Source organism: Mustela nivalis (assembly GCF_964662115.1).
Source record: "Mustela nivalis genome assembly, chromosome: 6".
Taxonomy (NCBI): Eukaryota; Metazoa; Chordata; class Mammalia; order Carnivora; family Mustelidae; genus Mustela; species Mustela nivalis.
In genome coordinates, this window is record NC_139025.1 from 30,701,772 (window position 1) to 30,720,557 (window position 18,786).

General features: G+C 46.7%; 1 long non-coding RNA gene across 1 annotated transcript; it reads left to right on the plus strand.

Moving 5' to 3' along the window:
* Positions 1-5,929: 5,929 nt before the first annotated feature.
* Positions 5,930-9,898, plus strand: LOC309866321. Its single transcript, XR_014312576.1, has 2 exons — positions 5,930-6,275; positions 9,684-9,898. It is a non-coding gene; the product is annotated as an uncharacterized lncRNA (long non-coding RNA).
* Positions 9,899-18,786: the final 8,888 nt, after the last annotated feature.

The window sequence follows — 18,786 nt, forward strand, 5'->3', positions numbered from 1 at the left end:
GAAGACAATTTTGGGCCGTGTTATGAAAATCTAAAAATAATGAGTCCAAACTGGAGAAAATAAAATGAAACAAAGCATAGCCATCAGAAGAATGGGATACACTATTGGATATAGCCACAAGACGGATTCAAGAACTTGACTGTGTACTCACAGTAATTATTCTTCTAATGTTTTTTAAATCTTCACATAATTAGTATAAATACTTATAAAATTTCGCTCAAACATATGCAGGTACAAATATATGTTATTTTTATTTTGAGAAATTTTTTGTTTAAAAAAAATTTTTTTTTTTTTTTGAGAAAGAGAGGCACATGAGTGGGGGTGGAGGGGGCAGAGGGAGAGGGTGAGAGAGAATCTCAAGCAGGATCCACGCCCAGCACAGAGCCTGATGGGGGGCTTGATCTCATGACCCTAAGATCTCCACTTGAACCAAAACCAAGAGTTGGACAGTCAACCAACTGTGCCAGCCAGGTGCCCTAAGAATTTTATTTCTAAGTATAATTTCGAATAGGACTAGTTTACAGTTCTATAGTTTTACAGGTCCACAAATGTAATAAAGCCCATTGTAGAGCAATAGCTAAATATTTCTATGTGATTTCAATTATTTTTGGTAGGCCCAACCTCATGGGAGAGAGACCAGTTGGGGAGTTTTCAATGCTGCTCGGAAGACCATTTGAAAAGGCCATGGGGCACCACAGTGACCATGTGCAGTGCTTGGAACACAGGAAAAACACAATGTATTGCCCACACCAAGGTGTCTGCAATTGCAGAACCTGGCCAGAAGCCTCTGAAGGGCCCAGAGAAAGGTCCGTTCAAGAAAGGTGTGCGATAGAATGAGACTCAGAGCTCGTTTTCCTCCCTTGCCAGTTAACTGGCAAATCTGCTCCCTGCACCCTTTCCCGGCTTTTCCTCCATGCTCTCCAACCTATCAGGGCCAGAAACCAGGAGCTGGAGTTAGCAAACTGAGAAGGAGGAGGGAGGGAGAGAAGAAAGACCATGGCCTGCCTTCTTCAAGGGAGGTGGTGGCATTGGAGCAGGAAGGACCACAGCAGGAGGTGGCACAGAAGTCTTATCTTAAAAAGACATAACTGTTGAATGGCCCTGAGAGTTGGAATTTCTGACTGAGACCAGGTTTGCAAAGAAATTTGCTGTAGGACTTTTTTGAAAACAAAAGGATGGGCAAAAATCGGGGGGCTGAGGAAAAGAACAAAGCTAGAGCATGTTTATCCTCAGTGAAAGAAGCCAGACACAAAGGTCACATTTTGTGAGATTCCATTTAAATGAAATATACAGAGCAAGTAAACCCATAGAGACAGAAAGTGGACTGGTGTTGCCAGGGCCTGGGATGCGGGACCAGCAGGGGGACGGGGAGTGACTGCTGATGGGTAGGGGGTTTTCTTTTGGGGTGCTGGAAATGTCTTGGAACTAGATAGAGCCAGTGGTTGCCCAACAGAGTGAAGGCACGAAATGCCCCTGAATGGTTCACTTTAAATGGTTATTGAGTAATTCTATGTTATGTGAATTTCATCTTTTTTTTTTTTTTAAAGATTTTTATTTATTTATTTGACAGAGAGAAATCACAAGTAGATGGAGAGGCAGGCAGAGAGAGAGAGAGAGAGGGAAGCAGGCTCCCTGCCGAGCAGAGAGCCCGATGCGGGACTCGATCCCAGGACCCTGAGATCATGACCTGAGCCGAAGGCAGCGGCTTAACCCACTGAGCCACCCAGGCGCCCTGTGAATTTCATCTTAATTAAAAATGAAGGGACTGCCCAAATGTCCATCTGGGGACAGGAGAAGGACACCCCCTGCAGGGAAGGTTTAAAAGACAGTGCCAGAGAAAGAAAAATTCAGCCAGGATTGTACCCCATATACCTGCATGTAGCTGAATGGGGCCACGAGCATCACATACCAGCTGATCTCTCCAGGAGACTTCAAGAATTTTCAAGGGCACATTTTTGACTCTATTGGGATTTCACTTCATGCGCTGACTTCATTACTCCACACCCTCTGAGCAGCACTAAAGCATCAGGCAGGCGAAGGCAAGATAGAGAGAAACAGCCTGAGTTGTCTGCCTGAAAGCAGAGTCTCATTAATCGGAAGGTTCTAGACCGGCTCGAAGTTCTATAGACTTCTGCTGCTACAGGCCACGAGCCACTTCAGACCCAGGACGACCCAGCACTCCATGAAATTCCTGAGGTCTGGCTCTTTGCTGGGTCCTGAGTTCCTCTTTCTGTGAATTCAGACCCTGAGTCCCCCAGTTGCTGAAATGGATTCTGCACAGAGCAACCGAAGAAGTGGCCAGCATGGAGTCTAAGAAGCTTGCTGACTCAGAACGAAAAGGCTCTTGCCCCACCAGAGAAGTGACTGTAGCCAGCAGGCATCCTTGGTGTTTGTCCCAGGCATGGTGAGCAAAGTATTTTAAAAACTGGCTGGGCTCTACTGTTTTAAGCTTATAAAGGTGACTTAAAATCAGAAATGATGCAGTGGGAGAAGGAGGGAAGGAATTAGGATCCCAACCATGCTCTTAATTCAAGTGAGCAGATGACATGATCTCCTCATGCCTCCGTCTTCTCTGCAAAATGGGGATCCTTTTGATTTCACTAGGTGGTTGTGAGAATAAAGTGGTACAGATACAAATCATAATGCTTTGGAAAGTAGCATTATGGTGTAATACAAAATGCAAGGATTTTACCCAGGCTGATGAACAGAGGAGCTCGTTCAGAAACATACCTAGAGGGAGATCTAGGGCTTTCAATATTTAGGGATAAGGAGGACCGGTGGGTGAACCCACAGCCTGGCCTCCCTGTCTCATGTGGGGTTGGCCAGTCTGTTGGGGCTGCTAGAGATCCCCTGCTCTGAATCTGTCATTTGTGAGAGAGGAAATGAGCCAAAGGGGGTAAACAAAAATGAAGAAAGTGAATCATCAGCCACTCGTTATAATTGCCTTTGTATTTTAGGATTGATAATCCTAGGTCAAAAATAATACAGTGACTTTAGGGTTTAAAGTTTGGTATTAATTAGCACAAGGAATCAGCTTGGAGCACTTCTTCTTTGTGTACTTAGACAACACAAAGATTTGTGTTTCAATTGGCTTATTTGGAATTAATGTTTTGACCTATAGGCTCCATTCTCTACCACCCAAGATGACATTCAATTAAACTCAGTAGATAAGTACTGAGCTTCTAGTTTGCTCCCAAGCTAGGGATACTGTGGTGAACAAGACAGGTATCCTCACCCTGGGGTGGTACAGAGGCTTTTGGACATCAGCCCAGCCTTGGCCCTGGGATTTAAAGGAGATGGGGAGGGAGCGGTGAGGGCCATGGGCTCGACCCTGCAGACATCACGCCCGACCTTCTTCAGATGTATCCTGGCAGGGATTTCCATGGAATTACCAACAGCAGAGGGGGGCATCCAGGTTTGAAATCATTCCTTTGGATTGCTGCAAAGCCCTCTGGTCCTTTAAGGCTACCGTGAATCAAGAGTCTGGTATTTAAACTGACAGCCACGGCTCACATTTGAAGGGCAGACATCTGAAATTAGAATGTCCAAAGATCAGGAAAGCAAAAGATGATATTTGGTGTGTTTTCACAGGGCAGTGTGTTTGAAGCTACTATACTCATCTCCACGGCGGCTAAAGGATTTTGTTTCTGGAGACAACCGCCAAAACCCCAAGCCAATTTTCAGCCTGAGTACTTCCCATGATTTTGCTTCAAACACTGAACAGATGGGTTCCAAGTCGGGTTTTCCTGAATCTATGCACCAGCAGCCTTGCCCAGCTCAGAAATAAAATAGGCAGGACTCACCCAAAAGGACAAGAACCCTGATTTTTAAGAATTTTTAAAGAATTTTATCCATCCAAGGATCACAAAACACTTGCTCCAAGCTGCCTGTTTCTCCAGGGGCTTCCACTCACCCCCACGTCCCTCTAAGAAGAAAAAAGACTGGTTAAACCCAGAGTTTCTCATAGGTGTTTCTTCCCTATGCAGGTCTGGGGAGCACAGGCTGGAAAGAGGCTGAGGGTTTGATTTTGCCATTTGGTGAAGGAAAAGAGGAACCTCTTATAGTTTGTTATCACTAAGTTTGTTATCACTAAGAGGCAGAGAATTTCAGAGCTACATGACCCCCCTAGACTTAGACCCATGACCTCTCTTTATTTTCCATCTCCAGAGTGTTCTCATCTTTCCCAAACTGGAATTCTGTTCCCGTTAAACACCAAGTTCCCATTCTACCTTCCTCCCAGCCTCTAGCAACCACTGTTCTTCTGTCTCTATGAAGTTGCCTCCTCTAGGGACCGCATAGACGTGGAAGCATACAGTATTTCTTCGTTTGTGACTGGCTTATTTCACTTAGCATAACATCCTCAAGGTTTATCCAAGTTGTAGCGTATGACAGAATTCCTTCTGTTTTAAGGCTGCATAATATTCCATTGTCTGTGTATATCACATTCTGTTTACTCATTCATCTGTCAATAAACATTTGGGTTGTTTCCACTTTTTTTGCAATGCTGTTATGCACATTCATGTACAAATATCTGAGTCCCTGCTTTCACTTCTTTTGGGTAGATACCCAGAAATGGGATTGCTGGTAATTCTATATTTAACTTTTTGGAAGAATTTCCAGGCTGTTGTCCACACTAGCTGTGCCATTTTGCATTTCTACCAACAGTGCACAAGGGCTTCAACTTCTCCACATCCTTGTCAACACTTGTCATTTGCTGGGTTCTTCTTCTTCTTCTTCTTCTTCTTTTTTTAAAAGATCTACTTATTTATTTGAGACAGAGATAGCACGAGTGGTAGAGGGAGAGAATCTTAAGCAGACTCCATTGTGAGTGTGGAGCCTGATACAGGGCTTGATCCCAGGACCCTGAGATCGTACCTGAGCTGAAACCAAGAGTCAGATGCTTAACCAACTAAGCCACCCAGGCGTCCAGCTGTTTTTTTGATAGTAGCCTAATGGGCATGATGTGGTATCTCCTTGTGGTTTTGATTTGCATTTCCCTAATGATTGGTGATATTGAGCATCTTTTCATGTACTTATTGGCCAGCTATATATTTTTTTTTGTAGAAATATCTATTCAAGTCCTTTTCCCATTTTATTTTTTAAAAAAGATTTATTTATTTGACAGACAGAGATTAAAAGTAGACAGAGAGGCAGACAGAGAGAGAGAATTTTATCCCTCCAAGGGATGGGAGAGAGCTGAGCAGAGAGCCTGATTCAGGGCTTGATCCCAGGACCCTGGGATTATGACCTGAGCCAAAGGCAGAGACTTTAACCCACTGAACCACCCAGGTACCCCCTTTTCCCATTTTAAAATTGGGTCATGGGGGTTTTATGTTTGTTTTTGAGTTGACACCTCTTCTTATATGGAAAAAATGGGGTCAGAAGAAAGCCGTGCTTATCCAAGGACACTCAGCTGGATGGTAGCAGAGCCAGAATCAGTATCTAGGGGTCCTAGTACAACAGGGCCTTGTTCCACTTCATTTCTTACCAAGTAGGAAACTGAAGTCCAGAGGTGAGGACCCTCATCTCTAGCCTTTAGGGACCAACCCACCAATACCAGCTGTCCTCCATTGTCGCATCTTGTAGACTGATTGGGACCTAGCTTCTCAACCCTAGTGTTAGGGACTGAATTGTGTCTCCCTTCCCCAGACCCATATGATGAAGCCTTAATTCCTAATGTGACTATATTTGGAGATAGGGCCTTTATGGAGGTAATAAAGGTAAAAGAAGGTGACGTGGGTGGGCCCAAATTCAGTAGGACTGTTGTCCTTATAAGAGGAAGAGAACAAGAGTTGTCTCTTTTTCTCTCAATGCCCACACAGAGGAAGAGATGCACAGCAAGAGGCTGGCTGACAGAAAGCAAGACTTCACAGGAAACCAACCCCACCAGCACCTTGACCTTGGACTTCCAGTCTCCAGAACTGTGACAAAATGGAGCTCTGCTGTTCAAGCCACCCAGTCTGCGGTATCCTGTTATGATGCCAGTCCGAGCTGACTAACACGCCCGGATTCAAAAAGGAAACAGATCAAGAAAAACCCAGAGAGAAGTGCCAGGCTGAGTACTGGTGGGTCCCCCAATGGGTTGGGCCACAGTAGAATTTTTCTGGAATCTTAGAGGCTTTAACCTGATGTCCAAGTAATCTCTTCTTGGCAGAACACAATTTCCTGATGTTGAAAATAAAGGGCTTAACGAAGACTACTAAAATAGAACCAAAGGCTTCCTGGATATCCAATGGCTGCCACCAAAAGGTATTCCAGTGATTTAAAAGTCCCAGGTATGTGCGGATTACATTTTCCCCAAAGCACATATGGTTTTTCTCCCAGTATTGAGCTTCTCTCATTCCATTCTCTTCTCTGTGATCTCTTGGGAGGTTTTTCTCAGCTATTTCGGAAATCTGTGTCAGCTTTCCCCCCCAACCCCCCATCTGCCCGATTAACTGCCAGATCCCTTCTCCAGCCTTCTTGTTTCTGTAAGATCTCGTTATACTTCAGATGGTCTGGGCCCGAAGGGAAATGGGATCTAGTGAACGACGGGAAGCAGGGGGAGCTAAGGGCAGCTGTGGATGGCCATGGGTGGGGTAGGGAGCAGACTGGCCATCAGCCTTACGGACGGGCCTCGGGCAGGGGGCTGGAGGGCCAAGTGGGAAACTGAGGCAGAACCCTTACCAAGGCAAAGGAATGGGCTCAGCCCCATAGAAGTTGCCCAGCCTGATGTATGTCCTGGTATGTGCAGACAGAATCGTCTTAGCCACTGACTTCCTCCTCTCTGCCCCTCACCCTTTGCTCTGTTGTCTCAGACTCTAGCCCCCGACTCCTGTCCTCACTTTGCCCCACCCATGCAGTCTCTGCTTCAGGTGATGTAATCTTTCCTTGCTCTTCCTTGGATTTGTCTGTTCACAGAAAACTCTCAGGGTGATTTCACAGTCCCAGGACATCGCTCAGGGTAAAGGGGAGGGTCCCAACATGAATTAGAGGCTGGCTGAGACTCACCTGTGTCAGCTTCCCCAGAGGGAACTCTGGTACATATCCCGGAGGTTTTGAAGATTTTCCCTGTTGAGTTAGGAACAGAGAGGGCTGGGGAGTCCAAGAGAGTGGTGAAGTCGGAATTCACACTCAGGAATGAAGATTCGCCACCTAGCGCTCCCTCCACTACAACATTTCTCAGCCTCTAACCTCTGTCTGAATCTTTTCAACATGCGGGTGCTGATGTAAGAGGTCTGTGGTAGATTCTGATGTGTGGCCTTGAATTCTGCATTTTTTTAAAATATTTTATTTATTGACAGAGAGAGAGAGAGAGATCACAAGTAGGCAGAGAGGCAAGCAGAGAGAGAGGAGAAAGCAGGAGGAGAGAGGAGGAAGCAGGCTCTCTGCTGAGCAGAGAGCCTGATGCGGGGCTTGATCCCAGGATCCTGAGATCATGACCTGAGCCGAAGGCAGAGGCTTAACCCACTGAGCCACCCAGGCGCCCCGAATTCTGCATTTTTAACAAGCTCCCAGGTGATATCGGGGGGGGGGGGTTTCCAGTTTCTGCCCTTCGAGTGTCAAGGTCCCACAGCATCATGTTACGGGAGGGACACCTGTGCTGGAACTTCAGCTAGCATGGAAGGTCAGAATGGTTTTAAGTGCCATGGGCTTCTACCACCACCCCCTCCTCTCCTGCATCTCATCAGGTTTGGGTCTGCAGCACAGAGGTTTGCAAGCTTGCATGTGTATTAGAATCACCTGGAAAGCTCAGGCCGCTGCTAGCTGGGCTCCATTCCCAGATTGCCTGATTCACTAGATCTGGGGTGGGGCCCCAGAACTTGCATTTTGAATAAGTTTCCAGGTGCTGCTGCTGCTGCTGCAGGTCTGGGGACTGGACTTTGAACCCACAGTTGCAGAGTGACTGACAAGGGGGTAGCAGAAGGGCCAATCAGCGTTGGGTTTGAGTCTGGTTCTGCCCCTTACAGTGGCCCCTTGGTTAAGTCACTCCCCTTCCCTGGAATCCAGCCTTCCCAGGTAAAAAACAGTGATAATACACCTCACGGTGCCGTGTTGCTGAGCAGATGAAAGAGAATGTTTGCAAGTCCCTTCACATGTGTTTGTCCTTAAGAAAGAGTTCCCAGGGGCAACTGGGTCGCTCAGTCCATTAAGGGTCTGCCTTCAGCTCAGGTCATGATCCCAGGGTCCTAGGATCAAACCCTGCATCGAGTTCCCTTCTCAGCGGGGAGTCTGCTTCTCCCTCTTCCTCTTCGCTTCCTTTGCTTGTGCTCTCTCTGTCTCTGACAAATAAATTAAAAAAAAAAAGAAATTGGGGGAGCTTGTTTAAATGCAGATTTTTTATACAGGACACCTGGGATGGTTCTTGAGAATTTGCATTTCTAACAAGCTCCCCAGTGATGCTGATGTTGCCGGGCTCAGGACCACACTTTGAGTAATAAGAATTCTAGAACAATTTAACATGCATCTTCCTCGATCCTGGCCAGACTTAATGCCTACAGTTTCCTCAGGTGATCCTTTGGCAAACTGAAGTGTGACAGCTGCTGTCTCCATGATCACCTTAATATTCTGTCTTTAAAATTTTAGCTATAGCCCAAACAGTGGAAAATGTCAACATCACACCCCCAACCCTGCCCCTTCTATTGGGGACCAAAAGAGAAGCAGACGTGTCTCCACTTCCATTTGTAGTGCATCCCAGCTGGGTGATGCTGGAAAAATCATTTCACATTCAGCTCTTTCTTTTGAAGTCATCTGCTCATCCGTAATACGGGAAAAATAATAGAGTCCTCACAACAGATCACTGTGAGTCTGGATGACCCACTGGGTCCAAAAGCGCTTTGGAAATGGTAGATCTGCAAATGCAAAGGACTCTCTGAAAAAAATGGAAAAGCTTGGAGCCAAACTTCCTGTATCAACTTCTAAAAAAGTGAATTGTATGTGGGTCTTGACCATATGCACACTGGGAGGAATGTGCAGAACAGTGAAAACAGTAGAATATTTTGGTGTTGGTCCTAATTTAATCTAACCATCGATTTATAAAACCTTTGCATCTTGGCCTCCTCCAAAGAGGTGTTCGTCTGGAGCCTGAAGAGGGTCCCTTAGACACTGGTAAGCTAAGTTTCACAGATTCTTGGTGACAGGAGAACCCCACTGTCTCCTCCTTCACGTGTTTGGGAAGCCAATTAGGGGATGCCCTGCACATGGGTTCACCAAGAAGTCAGCTACCCCTGTGCACTGCCAGGCACCTTGACCACTGTCTCTCACTGAGTCCTTGCAAAGCTGAGCTATAATTTGGGGAAAGCTCTCCTTTCCTCTCAAATGTTACTCTCCAGTGGGAGGGATCCCGATTTAGCATTCATTAGGTCCCTATCTCTCAGAGTTTCCTTGCAGCCTCCTACTTTCCGCCACAAGGCAGGGCTGGAGGCAGAGCCGAGGTCAGGCTTCCCAGCTGAGATTCCTCATTGTTTATCCAGAAATCCATCTCTTCCTCTCTCCTTGGGAAGTAAACACTGATTTCCAGCTGGGCCTCTTGCCACCTGAATTAAAGGACAAGATTTCTTGGCCTCCCTTAGAACTCAATATATCCATATGACAGTTCTGGCCAACAGGTTTTAAGCAGAAGTTCTGCGGTTAGGGAAGGTTGCCTAGAGAACTGATGCAGCTGGAAGCATGTCCCTTGTTAGCCTCTTTCCTCTTTCTTTCAGCCAACCAGTGTGAATTGTGATGGCTGGAGCTGCGGCAGCTGTCTTGGACCAGGAGGACAGGTGGAGGATGGAAGCTATGTCCCTGCATGGTGGAACAGAAAAACTGAAGTCTGGGTCCCTGATTACACCACAGAATCTCCATGCCAGTATTGAACCATTGGTTATGGATCCTTTTGTATGAAAGGAAAATAAACTTGAATCTTTTTTGAGCTATAGTCATTTTAAGGTTTTTTTTTTCTTGCTATATTCAGCCAAAACTAGTCCTAATGGATGTTGCCACACACATGCTGGGTACCTTCCCTTTGTCTGTTGGAGTAAATTCTCTCCTAGGAGGTCTGTTAGTCCTCAGTGCAAAGAGACTTTTTTAAAAAAATAATTTCTAATTTTTAAAATAAACATATAATGTACTATTAGCCCCAGGGTACAGGTCTGTGAATTGCCAGGTTTACACACTTCATAGCACTCACCATAGCACATACCCTCCCCAATGTCCATAACCCCACCACCTTCTCCTCCCCTCCACCACCGACAACCCTTGGTTTGTTTTGTGAGATTAAGATTCTTTTATAGTTTGTCTCCCTCCCAATCCCATCTTGTTTCATTTATTCTTTTCCTACCCCTCAAGCCCCCCATGTAGCATCTCTACTTCCTCATATCAGGGAGATCATATGATAGTTGTCTTTCTCTGATTGACTTATTTTGCTAAGCATAATACCCTCTAGTTCCAACCACGTTGTCGCAAATGGCGAAAGTTCATTTCTTTTGATGGCTGCATAGTATTCCATTGTATATATATATACACCACATCTTCTTTATCCATTCATCTGTTGATGGACATCTAGGTTCTTTCCATAGTTTGGCTATAGTGGACATTGCTGCTATAAACATTCGGGTGCACGTGCCCCTTTGGATTGCTTCATTTGTATCCTTACGGTAAATATCCAGTAGTGCAATTGCTGGGTCATAGGGTAGCTCTATTTTCAACTCTTTGAGGAAACTCCATGCTGTTTTCCAGAGTGACTGCAACATCTTGCATCCCCACCAACACTGTAGGAGGGTTCCTCTTTCTCCGCATCCTCGCCAGCATCTGTCATTTCCTGACTTGTTAATTTTAGCCATTTTGACTGGTGTGAGGTGATATCTCATTATGGTTTTGATTTGTATTTCTCTGATGTCAAGTGATGTGGAGCACTTTTTCATGCATCTGTTGGCCTTCTGGATGACTTCTTTGCAGAAATGTCTGTTCATGTCCTCTGCCCATTTCTTGATTGGATTATTTATTCTTTGGGTGTTGAGTTTGGTATGCTTTTTATAGATTTTGGATACTAGCCCTTTATCTGATATGTTGAGTGCAAAGAGATTTCTGATGGCGTCTTCCCCACTGATATTCCTGACTTGTCCAGGCACATCTGAATCTGCTTTGAATCAAACTGGAAGTCTCCCCACAAGAAAAGGGCTTGGTACATGGACTGTATTCATCATGTTGGAGCTATTTTTGGTATGGCATGGTTCCAGGAAGGGTTCAATAAAAATCAGTCAGCGTTCTCTCCTTACTTTACATGCACAGGCGGTCAACTCCTTCCACCTGTTAGGTCTGGACTGAAACACAGAGGGCTGAGCCTAGGTGGGAAAATTCTACATAAGTAGTTAAGAACAGATTTGCACATAGAGGTCAATTTCTGGAATGCTGATGAGAAGAAGGGACAAAAATTGCATTTCCCAGGTGAGTTAGTGCCTTTAAACCTGAGTGCATTGCTATACCCAATAAACCCCACGTTTCGTTTCTAAGAAAGAACAGAGAGGAGGCACTGGCCTCTGCTTTGTTAGGTTCTAGGTGGGCCATGAACTGAACAGGGCGCAGGGCTGATCAGAACATCTCAGGAACCCAGAGAACGTCTTGTTAGGGAGGTATTGTGGAATCACTCCTCTCTGCTTTAATTCCTGTGGATGTCCACGGAAGATTGGAATTCCCAGGAAAAAAAAGAGCCTTTCTCAAAGGGAAAGACAACTAGCTCAGAAGCATTTTCCTTCGGAATGGTGGCTTGGGGAACTTCCCTGAGCCTCCTCTAGGCCTTACTGTCCATACATCGGCTTCCCTCTTCTGCTGTCTCAGGGCCTCTCCAGAGCAATGACCCTCCAGGGCCTTGACCTGAGATTCCAGGAAGGAAGGAGGGCTGTAGACTCTGGCCAACCCATCACTCACTGGTTTACCTGTCTGGGCCTGACCCCAAGATGCCTCAGGCCTCTTTGATGGCTAATAAAATCCAGACTCCTCAGCCCAGCCTGAAGTGTGGAAGGAAGAGGGAGCGGGGAGCAGGGATGATGGCAACCCCCCAGTCCCTCAATCTCAAGCCAGAAGAAGCCCACATTTTGCAGAACTGTGGGTGGAAGCCATCTCTTCACTTGGCCCGTTCATTTCATTTGTTTGGGAATGTTTTATATTCTCCTTTCCCTCCATTTAATTCATTTAGTGAGCTGAATTCCTACAATTGGCTGAGATCTGATTTCCTGCTTAAAAAAAAAAAAAAAAAACACCAAAACAACAAAAGTCATTCTGACTACCCATGAGTCTAATAATAATGAGAACCTTTGCGTCAGCAGTTGCCCGGATTCAGGTCAGCATGGGATGGAGGTGGGGCGTAGGTAACCCAGGAGACCCGGGGACTATTTGGGACAAGTCAGACCTCAGAGGGCCATAATGGATTGTTGGAACAGAAGGTTCGAGCTGGCATGGTATCGCTGAGATTTCCCAGTCTCAACCCTGATCACGGGGCATATTTGGTCCCCATGGGGTAGAGGCATTTACTGCCTCATCTTCCTTTGGGGACCACCCCCCAGGCAAGGCAGGATAGATCGATGGCAGCTGATCCTCTGAGCTCGGGGTCATGCCCAGCAGGGTCCTAAGGAAGACCCAATTTCTTATTCGACCTTACTTTCTCTTCTCTTCTATTTTAGCTCTAAAGACAATTTCCTTTGTGCTTGCTTCCATGTCACGGCTCACTCTTGGAGGCATGCGGCACTGTGGTTGTGAGGGGAAGCTGTGGAGCTAGATGGTCTCGGCTCTACCACCTGCTGGATGTATGACTTCAAGCCAGTCACTTGCCCTCTCTGACTTCAGTTTCTGTATCTGTAAAGTTGAGCTTATTATGGTTCCTCCTCATAGGGCTGTTGTGAGGATTACATGGGATAGTCCATTTGAAACTCTTAAGAGAGGGTCTGGAACATAGTAGGTGTTCAGTAAATGTTAGCTGTGATGATCACTGGTGATGGGAGGGAGAGACAGTGACAAGACCTTTCTCGAGGGAGATCCTGGCCATTGGTAGGTGTACGGGGTGTCCACATCCCCTTGTCCAAATTCTTGTCCCAACTAAAGGACAAACAAACATGCTTTCAACCTTCAGGGTTGCTCATGAGTAGAGTGGACATGACTGGCCTCCCCTACTGACTTACTTCTACTGTTGTTCAGGGAGAACCAAGAGCCTGGAACCCCCCTCCCTCCACACTTCTCTTGGGATTCAGATTCCTCATCAGGAACCAGGAATGATATGTGGGTGTGTGTTTGGGGGCTGTTAGCCCTTGAACAACCTGGCCCTGGACATGACCATGTTTTGAATGTGTAGGTTTGCATTTTTGGTTTTCAGCCTCTTTTTTTTTTCTAAGCACCCATCGCTTCCTGTTGTTGCCAATGTGTTTGCTTCCAGCAGCTCCATGCCTTCCCATTCTAACATCCTACTTCCATGAGCAGGGAAGACGGAGAGTAAAGTTCATTAGAATTTTCTGCAAGAGACAATTTTTTGAGCACAGGCCTGGGGGCTGTGCCCTGAGCAAAGCCGTGAGCTGATCCAAGTTGTGTGTTGTGGTAGAGACAGCAGTGGACAAGGAGTTGAAGTGGTCTACAAGCCACTGACTCTTTACAAAGTTTTATTTAAAAAAACAATCATAGGGTGCCTGGGTGGCTCAGTGGGTTAAGCCTCTGCCTTCGGCTCGGGTCATGATCTCAGGGTCCTGGGATCGAGCCCCCCATCAGGCTCTCTGCTCAGCAGGGAGCCTGCTTCCCCCTCTCTTTCTGCCTGCCTCTCTGCCTACTTGTGGTCTCTGTCTGTCAAATAAATAAATAAAATCTTAAAAAAAAAAAGATCATACAGTAACATTTGGCTCTTTTTCCTTCCAGTGTACAGTGCTCTAAATGTCAACACCTGAATACATTTCTAGGTTTGCCACCATAATTGGGGGACAGAACAGATCCAGTGCCCCCAGAAAACCCCTCTTCATGGCCGTCCTTCTCCCCCCACCCAGAGGCCGGGCAGATGTGGACCAGATCGCCATGCACTACAGTTTTGCCTATTTGAGAACATCAGGTTCATGAAATCGTACAGGCAATAAATTTTTCGAGACTGGCTTCCCCATTCAGCACACTGTTTTCGAGGTTCGTCATTAACAGTTCATTCTTTTTTTATGGCTAAGTAATATTCCACAGCCTTGAGCTCTACCCCATGAGGGCCATCTGAGTGTCTCTGGATTGGGGCTTTCACAAATAAAACTGCTATCTGTGTACAGGTTTTTGTGTGAGCCTAAGTTTTCACTTCTCTAGACATAAATATCCCTGAGTGAGATTGCTGGGTCCTATGGGAGGCACACATCTAGCTTTATAAGAAAGTGCTAAACCATTTTCCAAAGCGGCTGTACTATTTTCCCATCCCCACTGAAAGTGTCTCAGTCCCCTGCATCCTTGAGCTCTCGGTATTTTCTGACTTTCTTGTTGTAGCCGTTCTAGCCGGTGTGCATTGGTATCTGTGGTTTTGATTTGTGTTTTCCTCATGGCTAATGATGTTGAACCATCTTTTCACATATTTATTTGCCATTATTATGGCCTCTTTGATAAAGTGTTCATTCAAGTTCTCTGTCATTCTTGTAAGTTGGTTGTTGCTTTTCATACCTTGAACTTTAAGAGTTCCTTTTGTATTTTTGGGTGCAAGTTAGATCGGAGGTCCACCAGTGCTGAAGCATATTACTTAAGCTCCGAAGCCTCATCCCTTATTAAATGGGGATAATACAGTTTTCTCTACCCGCTTCCCAGTGTTCCTCCGAGGCTCATATGATAAAGGCAAGCGAAACATTGGAAACTGTGCAGGGACCGCCATTGCTATTTTAATTGCCCAGGTTCTCTTACGAACGCTCTGTGGCTAGTGAGTGTTTCTTTATTTACATAATACTATACTCCTTCCACGCAGGTACTTCACAGATAAAAAGGTTCAAGACAAAGGGGACTTGAGTGGAGAGATGTTCTCCACTCTGCCATTGTGGGAACTTCTCTGTCCACAATCTGCCCGGATTTCAGAGAGCAGCCTCTGTGGGCCATCAGCAGAGCGCGGCACTTCTGCTGAGAGTCACACGTCACAACTGAGGATTAAAGAATGAAGCACTAGAGAGGTTGTACCTCATTCCCAGGTGGAACAAAGGTTCCCAGACCCCAGCCTCCAGTTCCCATTGCCTTTCGAGGTAGGTCTCTGCTGACCGAGCCCAAGCTTGAGGGCAGTTAAGGTGAGACAGTGATAGCAGAATGTATAGTCTTCCCCTTCTAGCAGTGCTTGCCCATGTCCTAGTAGCGCTAACTCACAGGCTAGGGGTGTAGTAGGGGTGTAGTAGTAGGTGTAGTAGGCTAGCAGTACTCCGCACTGTTGTAATAGCGGACATAGTGGTGGTGTCCCCCCCTGTCCATCCACCCTCCCCACAGAGCAGAGTAAAACTTCAATTTGAAAAATTAACTTCATCTCACAGGGTGATCCTGAGGCATCTGGGAATAATCCCATGTACCCTGCTATTTCCTGGGTCTGGAACGGACATGACCCGATTCTGCCAATGAGACACAAGACATGATTTGCTGAAGGTCTCTGGGACAAGGCTCTACCTTTTGTGGAAGGCTGAGAAGCCAGATCCATTCTCTCTGTCTCTCTGTGTGTCCATCTCTCTGTCACTCTTCTTCTTCCCCTTGAGTGCTAGTAGCCACGACCACAGGGGTACAGACTTAGGAGGAGTTTCAGGGCTTGCGATGGGCGAATAGAGATCTGGAGAGAACCTGAGTCCTTGACTCTATCGTTGAGCACAAAATGGAGCAACCCGAAGCCCACCCTGCCCCGCCGTCTTTGCGTGCCCTCGCCAATCTTCTCTCCGGTTTAATTCGCTTTGCCTCGGCTCCTCTGTTATTTGCAGCCCCAAACACAGTAACTGTTCAAAGCTGTCCCTCTCGCCGGGCTTCTTAGCAGCCGCCCTCAGTTGGTTAGTTAGACTTCGGAGGTGCGGGGAGGTTCTGGTGGAGGACAAAGGAAGATAGGAAAGACAATGACCTCGTTTCTCCTTGATGCCCCGACGTCAAGAAGAACTTGTGGACTGAGTCTCAGTGTGTGTTCTGTTTTAGCACAGAAGCATGAAAACGCACCCAAACCTTATGAACTTGGGTTAAACGGGGGGGGGGGGTGAAAAAGGAGGGTCTGGAATATGGCTTGCATTCTAAGGAATGCAGTTTTACTCTCTCCTGAAGCGCACAGTAACCAGACCCACACGGGGAGAGGTCCCGCTGGCCTGCTTTAAGGGAAGATGCAATTAGCATATTGTTGCTATGCCAACACTAATAATTTCTTCAGGGACTTTTCTTTACACATATAGGCATTGTGGCTGAGTCACTAGAGTAAGCGAGGTAACAGAGGCGGTAGAGGGGGCTTTAACCTATTTCAGGGAACAGATTGTTTTCAAGGACTTGAACCCTGGCCATGGGCAGAACAACGTGGTGCTAATTACGCATTCATTAAGCAGCCTCGGCCACACCAACCCTGGTGCTGCCCAAATGCTCACAGAGTTTCAGTCTGAGGAACCCTGACCGATGATGGTCCCAGACTCCTCCCCCCACCCCCACCCCCAGGCTTGGAGTCTGCGCACCCCTGGACTCGCGTGCTCCCCAGGCGGTTCGGAGTAAGGCACACGAAATGCTTCGGAGGAAACTTGTTAATGCCCCCGGTATTACCAGAGGATTTCTCATTGTGGGGAATGTGGCTGCACTGGGGCTTTTTTTAGTAACTGTTGGTTACCAAGGCTGTGTGTGTGTGTGTGTGTGTGTGTGTGCATGGAGCGATCCAAAGCCAGCTGGCAAGAACACTGCTTCTTTGTAGAGATTTCTCACAAGCCCTCAGACCCTTGAAAGGAGGCTGGGGAGTCCTTAGCCTTGACTCTAATCTAGTTTTCACTGACCTCTCAGATTGTCACCTGAAACCGTGAGGACCGGAGCAAATTCAGCTGTTTTCCACAGCAGATAAAGACTCACACATTTTCAGAGAAGCGTCCGTCCAATATGGGTGCATATTTAAGATGTGGGTTAGCAGGGGGATGCCCCATTTAATAAATAGGAAATGAGCATGGGGGATGGGTGATCCCTCAGCTTATGCCAAGTGTTAGAAGCATTTCCTTGAGCTACTCGAGAGCGGGGGTGCTGTATTTCTTCCTTCATCAAGTCTGACTTGAGTACCTGCTACTTGCTAGGCACTGAGTGTGATGAATGATGAATGAAACACAGAATCTGTCCCTGAGGGGCTCACAGTGTAACGGGACACACACACACACACATGCACACACACACACATGACCCTAATGTGTGTTGAGATGTACAAGGAGCACGGAGCAAGGAGGAAGAGCGTTCAAGCTGGAACTTGAAGGTCAAGGAGGTGTCCCAAGCAAAGGACAGCTAGCAGGCAGCAGGTGCTGAGGTGTGGCTGTGGGAGTGGAGGAGCTTTATTTGGGAACCGGGGACAACCCAGCCTAGTCCTGTAGTCGGTGGTGAAGAGTATAGCTCTGCGGGTTACGTCTAGCGGGACCATGGACGCTTACCCTCCCGAGTCGGTTTTCTTGTCTATAAAACAGGAATAATGATCATACTTGCCGAGGGTTGGGATGTCTGAGTGAGATCCTGCAGGGGGAGCGCTCAGAGCAGTGCCTGGCACTCCTAAGCATGTCCTTGGGTCATGATGTTTCAAGGCTTGGCTTCTGATTCAGTCTTTTCTGAAGCCAACACTCCCCTGCCACTTCCTCAAGGCACTTTGGTCCAACTGGGCACATGAGAAATCTTGGTCATGGGGGCACCTGGGTGGCTCACTCGGTTAAGCATCTGCCTTTGGCTCAGGTCATGATCCCATGGTCCTGGTATCGAGCCCCGAGTCAGGTTCCCTGCTCAGTGGGGAGCCTGCTTCTCCTGGACTGTGCTTTCTCTCTCACTGTCTCTGTTTCTCTCTCAAATAAATAAATAAAATCTTTTAAAAATATATAAAATAATTTAAAAGAAGAAATCTTGGTCATGGACAACAATATGCTATTTTTAAAAGGTGAGGTTCCACAAGACATTGTGTTGAGTTGAACTATCAAGATAAACTCCTGATAGAAAGAAATGTTCCCAGGTTGGTCACTATCAAGGATCAACTCATTGTAGCTAGGTTTTGATCTTTGATGCTTGGTCTTTGTTCATGGAGTGGGGTTTTTTGGGAAGGTGGCTGATTCCATGGCTGGGGGTAGGAGTAGGGGGGGATTAGGATGGAAAGTTTTGGATCATCTTGCTGCCAGAAAGGAAGAATGCTTTCAAGGATGCCAAGGGCATCCTAGAAGTGCTCACATGGACAGGGTGACAATTTGACCATTTAATAAGGCAATTAATTGGAGCATTCATGAGAGGCCATGAATTCGTAATGATATGCAAATGAGAAAATTCGTCTAACATACAAAAGGGTAGTTGAGTGATTTGAGGAGGATCACCAGTAGGATACAGTTGCTTTTTCTTTTAGTCAATAAGGGAGTGTTAATGCACAGAATACTTTGTTTCTTCCGTAAGGTGGGTGGCCGGTTCCAATGACAGGAGACAGGCGTGTGAGTCTTAGATTCACTCCTGACGCAGGGACCACCTCCTACAGGCTGCATTTCTGGGCTTCTGGCAGGGGCTGGCCAGTGGGAAGGAGGCTGAGAAAAAGAGGAAAGGGGCTGGGGGATCTCTCCCTACTCTTCTGTGTCTCCTGCAGTGACTGTCAGCTGTTATATCCCCCCTGCACTTTCTCTTTTTTTGTCCCACTGG